We start from the raw sequence: 7,081 nt of genomic DNA on the forward strand, positions 1-7,081 counted from the left end.
GCTGGATTGTTTCTTCAAAATTAGAGAAAAATGTGTAACATTTCTTTAGTACACTGGAAGTCCCATCCTTTCTCCCTTAGATTCCAAACGTGGAAATATAAACATAATGAATGGGCATAGTCTGAGTATATTCGGAATTTCTGACATTTTTCACTTAGAATTTGAGAAAATGGTCTTATGAGAAAAGGCACTTGGGTGCTCAGATATGTAGAGCATATTGTTTTTGTGTATTGCATGAAGCTGACTATGCAGAAGAGGAAGAGTTTCGTGAGTTTGTGTGTGTGCGTGTGATGGTTTTTCTTAATTTTTAAGAAAGCCCTGTGGAGTAAAGGGATTTTGTGATAAGGAACACAAGGATATAGATGAAAAGGCAGGGTACCTCTTTCTGGTCCTGGCTTTGGCACAAAACTCTGGAAAACAAGACAAACAACCAAACATATAACTTGGGCCAGCTTGGGCATAAGCAACAGCTATTTATCCAAAAGAGTTAAGAATGCACTGTGATCTTTTGTTGCAGGAACTCTTCCTTTTGGCTTGCCAACAGATTTTTAGTCAGATGTAGTAAACCTGTGTCCTCATGGAGTAAAGTGAGAAACCATGTTGGGTTTCCTAGCACCAATGTCTGTTTTCTTCTGCAGTCACACCAGGATTCAGATTAACAGCATTAAGAGCCAATGTTCTGCCATGACGGTAATAAGAAATAATAAGAACATAGATTTCATGTTCACAAAAGAGTCTCCTCTCACAATATAGAGCTGGCACACTTACATGGATGTACAACATTGGTTTCACTTTTCCCATTGTCTAAAGAACGGCAGTGGGTGAGTTGTACTACATCTCATACAAATCTCATAGGTTTCTCCCGTGAGAAGCTAAGACAGTGGGTGGAAGAGTTCCCAATATTCTGTAAAGTAGTTAGAAAAGAATCATTGTTAATATTTGTCTGTTCTTTAATTTTTCCTAAATTCATTTACTGTGCTCAAAATGCAAGGAGCCTTTTCATAGATGATTCTTCAAAGATTTAGAAGCAATTGCAATTAACCTTGATCACTCTGGATTTATCAGTTCCCATCATCATTCTGTTAACCTTCCATCATTCAAATAGGAATGGACTGCCTTTTCAAACTGTCTTCCCAAACCAGCAACTTTCCATTCCATTCTGCTCCTCAAACTTTTCCTCATCTCAGCATGTTTCCCTTCAGGGGCATAGAATCCATCTGCCTAAAGATTTAGGTACACATTTATCAGGATACATTTAAGGCATGGAGGATTGAGGCTGGTGAGTTACTAGCCCATCTGCCAATTTCCCATTTATTTGGTTTTATCTATTATGAAAGTACATTTGAGGAATTCTTCAGTAAATGTAGTTCCCAGATGGCACCTGAAGATAAAGAGCAATTTTTCTTCCTCTAAATCCTCAATATAGTTCTTTTTCAGGGCCTTACATCATATTAACGCTATTTTTCTATGAACACTAACAAGGAATCTTGGCAAATGGCTTCACCCCTTTCCTCTCCAAACCCTATGTTATTGACTCACCCACAAGGAGTTAAGAGCTGAAGACATTTCTCACCCTCCTCCAGGGTATATTCCTGGATAGCATCCCCTGATTAATATAATAGGCAGCATGGGCTTTGGGGCAGCAAACAGCTTTAACCATGTCACTGCCAAAGAAGTTTTCAAATGGGCTATAAGAAACTCCATCCTGATTGGAATACAAGTCTGTCTCGGTTACAGATTCTTCCAATATTATTATAAAGCAATTAGCTTTTGAGAGTACAAGCTTCAACATCAAAAAGACCTGAATCAAAACTCTCAGTTTCCTCACTTGTGAAACTGGAATAGTGAAAGAAACTAATGTACAATATTACTGTGAGGATTAAATCAGGTACTCCATTAAAAACATAATTATGTTTGTCAATACTTGAATAATTACCTACTATTTTATTATTATTTTATAATAACATTGTGAGAGTTTAATATAATATATGCAAATCACTTACTATCATTCTTAAAAAAAGCACACATTAAGCACTTAATAAGTTAGATAATCATGATGATGATGATGATGATATACTTACAAATGCAACAAAGAAACTTTTTACTGTTGCAACAGAAATAATAAAAATTCAATAAAATGAAGGACTTTATGACTTAGAGGAAAATAAAAATAAAAAATAAATGGACATAAATAGGACAGAAATCAAAATTTAGCCACAACAACTGGGTTGTCTGCCACAAATAATTCATACTTCCCCACCCAAAAGACTGTTTTGTAAAATTCTTTGTTTCACCATATAAGTGCAAAACAAAAATGCTCAGCTCTTGTGAGCATACACATTTGTCAAAACTTTGAGTATGAATGCAAGAAAATAGTGAGACCCCAAAAGCTTTCAACCTGAATGTTACATGTTCTAAAGAAGAAATGGATGTTTGACATATTCCAACAGAAAAACAACTCTAACTCTGGGCAAGATATATATAAAATATATCAGATATTGAAAAACAGACAGTACAGAGGTGTGATTCCTTGTGATAAAGAAAATAAGGTGTAAACTCCATAACCATCTAGGCTTTCTGCCAGACTGCACTTTACAAACTAAGAAAAGGTGCATAAACAATGAATCTTGGAACACTGAAAAAATAAAATAAAAATTAAAAAAAAAAGACAAACACACACACACATACACACAAACACAAACTAAGACAAGGAAGTTGAAGGCAAATTGAAAGCAGCTCTCTCCTTAAGGGAGGGAAAGAAGACAGAAGTGATTTTAGAGGTCATGAGGGATCAAAATTTGGGGCACCTACTAGACATGAAGAAGTCCTAGAAATCTGCTTAGGTGTCCACTTGAAGTTTTCACCAAGTACTAAACTTCAGATTCAGAGGACAAGATTCTGAAAAGCTTGGCAAAGAACATCTCTGAGCTATAAGTTGCCTATAGATTCTGGAGTTCATTCAGTACTGGGACGCATTGGAGTTCCAACAAGGGAGAGAGGACAGGGCTCTTGAACACCTTGGACATTGACCTGAAACCCTAGAAGGGCCACGCCATAAGAAGAGGGAGTATGTGGTGTGGTTTCTGATTTCATGAAACTGATTCAATATCATGTGCTGCTTTGGCATCTGAAACTGGATGCATCAGAAAGCCTACCCATGAGCTTCCCTACTCTTCCAGATACACCCTGCATCCAGTGGACAAGGGACCCCTCCCAGCAATCAAACCAGCTGCACTCCAACTAATGGCTTTCACTTTCCTATAAGCCGATGTAGGAATGAGGGGGTGACCTGTAGGAATGAGGGGGTGACCCCACCAGCCGTTACTACAGAACCTGTCTCCCATGGCCCCTTGTTTGTTCACTCTGTCCCCAAGTGCCACCCTTGTGTGCCCCGTGCCTGGTGTGCAGTTTCCTCTTTCCCTAGTCTCTGAGTATCTATGACCAATAAACTGCTATCAGTTTTATCTTTCCAGTGTCAAGTGCCATGCTTTCACCCATTTCTATAACCGTGCAGTAGAAATCTTTCTCACCAACAGGGTGAATGGAAGGCAGGAATATTGTAACCTGAGAAAGAGGGCTAATAATCATCAACCTTAATAAGGCCAAAAACCAAGATGTAAAAACATGAACATGATCCTCCAATAACTTAACTGACTGCCATGTCAAATCAGATTCTCTTTATATAAGATAATATGACCCAGATTCCCAATAGCATAGCATTTACAGTGCCCATGGCCACTTAAAAAAAAAAAAAAAAAAAAAGACAAATAAAATGCAGAAGATAATCAGAATAAAGTAAAAGAGAAAGAAAAAGAGATTCAGGATGAATAGAGATTCTGGAATTAGAGGAAAAGAGCTTTAAAACACTTAGGACAAATACATTTGCACATGTAAAGAGAAACATGAACATTAGCAGTCATATATATGTACATATGTGTATATACGTATATGTGTGTGTGTGTATGCATAATCCAGCCCCATGGGGGTACATTCTAGCTTTCTTTCATTAGCTTATTTAAACATGACTATATTCTTCAACAAAACTCAGAATTGTAAACCACAAAGTGTGAACTTCGCTGCATGTAAATTTAAAAAAGAAAAAAAAAATGTTGGGAGATCCCATGATAGATGGCTGACTATGAAAAAATATTGTACCTGTATTACAAATATGTGACACAATATCACTGAAGGGCATAAAGGGGAAATGGAGCTGATCTCAATAACTTCAGAAAATGGTATTTTAGTTTTGTTTTATTTTTCTTTGTTTTCTTTTTCTTTGTAATTTTCTTTTATTTTTTTTTCAATGTTCCAAGATTCATTGTTTATGCACCACACCCAGTGCTCCATGCAATATGTGCCTTCCTTAGTACCCACCACCAGGTTCACAGAAAATGGTATTTTGACTGGACTTTGTCAGTTTAATGATACGGAACTGCACACATACATTGCACTCAAGGTGGTAAATTTGTCTCCAGCAGGAGTATGGATTAATAATTTTGAAACTACATTTATGTGTACAAGAGATATAATGATGAGACAATAAATTCAACTTCATTCACAGGGCTGGTGAAGATTGGAGGCTGTGTCCACCCTTCTTGAATCATGGAATATTAAAAAACATACTGAACTGCCTAATAGTCACATTGGGACACATTTTATTATGATAATTAAGGTCTTTATTTCTTTAAGTGTATTTAAAGTTTTGAAGTATTTCATTTGGTTTAGATTTTCTAGTGTAACCCACATCTACAGTTATTATGCAAATCACAAGAAAAACATTTTGATTTTACATATTTGCCAAATTTTCAGAAGGTATACCAAGTGAAGTCCTCCTGAGTTTAATTTATAAATAAAATTCTAGGTTTTTAGTTGGAGATATCTTAGATTTCTTTGAATTCCACTCTTCTAATCTGCTTGCTCTTACATGTTAATGATATTCTCTCAAGATACTGTCAGTTTCCTCTGTAATAATCTGAGTCTTTTACAGTCTGATATTGATTTTTGCAGAATGAGCAACATGTTTTTTTTTTTTCATTAAACAGGTGTTGTTTTAAAAGGTATATGTTAAAACACATTTCAATATATTTCAATTGATGTTTTTGAATAACTAATTGATTGATACATCAGATGGGAGCTATATGCTCTGCCCTGTCTCCGAGATGTCTTCAGTTGGAAGAGGGACTATAGCAACCAATATTTCATCTCTGTGACTCAGAGTTTTCTTGGATGGAATGTCTTCAGAATGCGTACCTGAATCTTTGGTTTTAATACTGTAGACAATTGGGTTGAGCACTGGAGGAAAAAGAAAGTGCAGATAGGATAGAAGCATGTATACCTGAGCTGGTAGCTTCCTTTTCCCAAAACAGTGGATTATTGACAGGCTGACCAGAGGGGTATAAAACAGTAATACAGCACAGATGTGGGAAATGCAGGTGTTAAAGGCTTTGAGTCGCTCAGTGTTGGAAGCAATGCTCAATATTGTCCTCAAGATTAGCACATAGGAGAGCAGAATGAGTACAGCATCCAACCCCAGTGTGGGGAGCATGACAAAGAGCCCAAAGCCACTGTTTAGAAGAGTGCTAGAACTGGCTAGCCTTAAGACATCAGGATGAACACAGTATGAATGAGACAGAACATTCACGGGCTGAAATTGCAGTCTGCCAAGGAGCACAGGCAGGGGCAGATGGAGAGCAGCACTACGGGTCACAATGACCAGCCCAATGGCCCCAATGCGTGTGGTTGTGAGGATGGTGGCATAGTGTAAGGGTTCTCAAATAGCCACACAGCAGTCAAAGGCCATGGCCAAGAGCACAGCTGATTCAATAACTGAGAATGTGTGGATGAAGAGAGTTGCAGAAAGCAGGTTGCAGCTCCTACCTTTCTCTGGCCTAGGAGAAAGACAATTGCCATTGAAGGCAGCGTAAAAGCTGAGAGGCCCAGGTCAGCCATTGAAAGCACGGATAGGAAGAGGTACATAGGTATGTGGAGGCTGGGAACAGACTTGACAATGTACATTATGGTGATGTTGCCTAACAAAGAGAGAATATAGGCAGAGCAGACAAGGATAGCTGCCCAGCAATGAGCGGCCTCCAATCCTGGGAGATCCATCAGTATGAAGATGAAGCTGCTGGCATTACTGTTGTTAAGAACTACCATAAATTTGGGAAGAGCTTGCCCTGGAAAAATTATAAAGAAGGCAAAAAAATTATTCTTTCATAGCATTTTCCTAGCATCTCATCCCACAGCACCCAAGGCCCATGCTTGCCGAGTAATATCACTCTCCTTCCTCTTTTCCAGCACTGAATCTCATTCCTTTAGAGGTTCCACTAGAGTACAAATGCTGTCTGTCTTCTCTGAGGCTTGTCTTAGTTTTCAGGGGGCTGTTTGTGCCTTTCGCAGAGAAAACTCCTTCCTCATTTGAAGATGTTTCAAGGCTTGAAAAATGGAAAGGGAAACTGTGGTGAGAGCACAGGATACAGATGCATAAACTAGATTAGTTTTAATACCAGAAAATGGGTTCTAAAGAAAAAAAGATAATTATATTTAATGGTTCCTTGGAAGTTAGAAAATCAAGTACAAGAATGTTAATACTGGCTCTGAACTCTGATGCCACCAAATATATCTTTTTCTCTGAAAGAGATTTAAAAGTAGTACCTGTGACAAGAAGACACCAGGAGGGACTGGGCTTGATGTGTTTGTCTAATGGATTAAATCCCTTCTCAATCTCTGTTATCACTCTCTGAAAAAGTGCTGGAGAGCTAGGACAGATGTGTGAGAGGAAGAAGATGGAGAGTAAATATTTGTAGTTGGAAATACATATATTCTCAATGGCATTACACATTTACTGAGCTCCCGCTGTGCACTCAGTTTAAGTAATATGAAACAGACAATATGTAATTTACGTCTTTGGAGGTCTAGTAATCCACTGGCCAACACAAAACACATCCATTAGGGCACTCATGGATGACCATGGGACAGATAAAAAATCCCAACTGGGATCGACATTCTTCTCTCCACAACTCACTTTTTTTTTTTTTTTTAATTAAAGATTTTACTTATTTATCCCGGGGAGAGAAAGAGA

The 7,081-nt window shown here is 37.9% G+C and overlaps 1 pseudogene; it reads right to left on the minus strand.

Moving 5' to 3' along the window:
- Nucleotides 1-5,211: 5,211 nt before the first annotated feature.
- On the minus strand, nucleotides 5,212-6,156 carry LOC131835547 (olfactory receptor 51G2-like; annotated as a pseudogene).
- Between the last annotated feature and the right edge of the window lie 925 nt (nucleotides 6,157-7,081).

Source organism: Mustela lutreola, chromosome 1 (assembly GCF_030435805.1).
Source record: "Mustela lutreola isolate mMusLut2 chromosome 1, mMusLut2.pri, whole genome shotgun sequence".
Taxonomy (NCBI): domain Eukaryota; kingdom Metazoa; phylum Chordata; class Mammalia; order Carnivora; family Mustelidae; genus Mustela; species Mustela lutreola.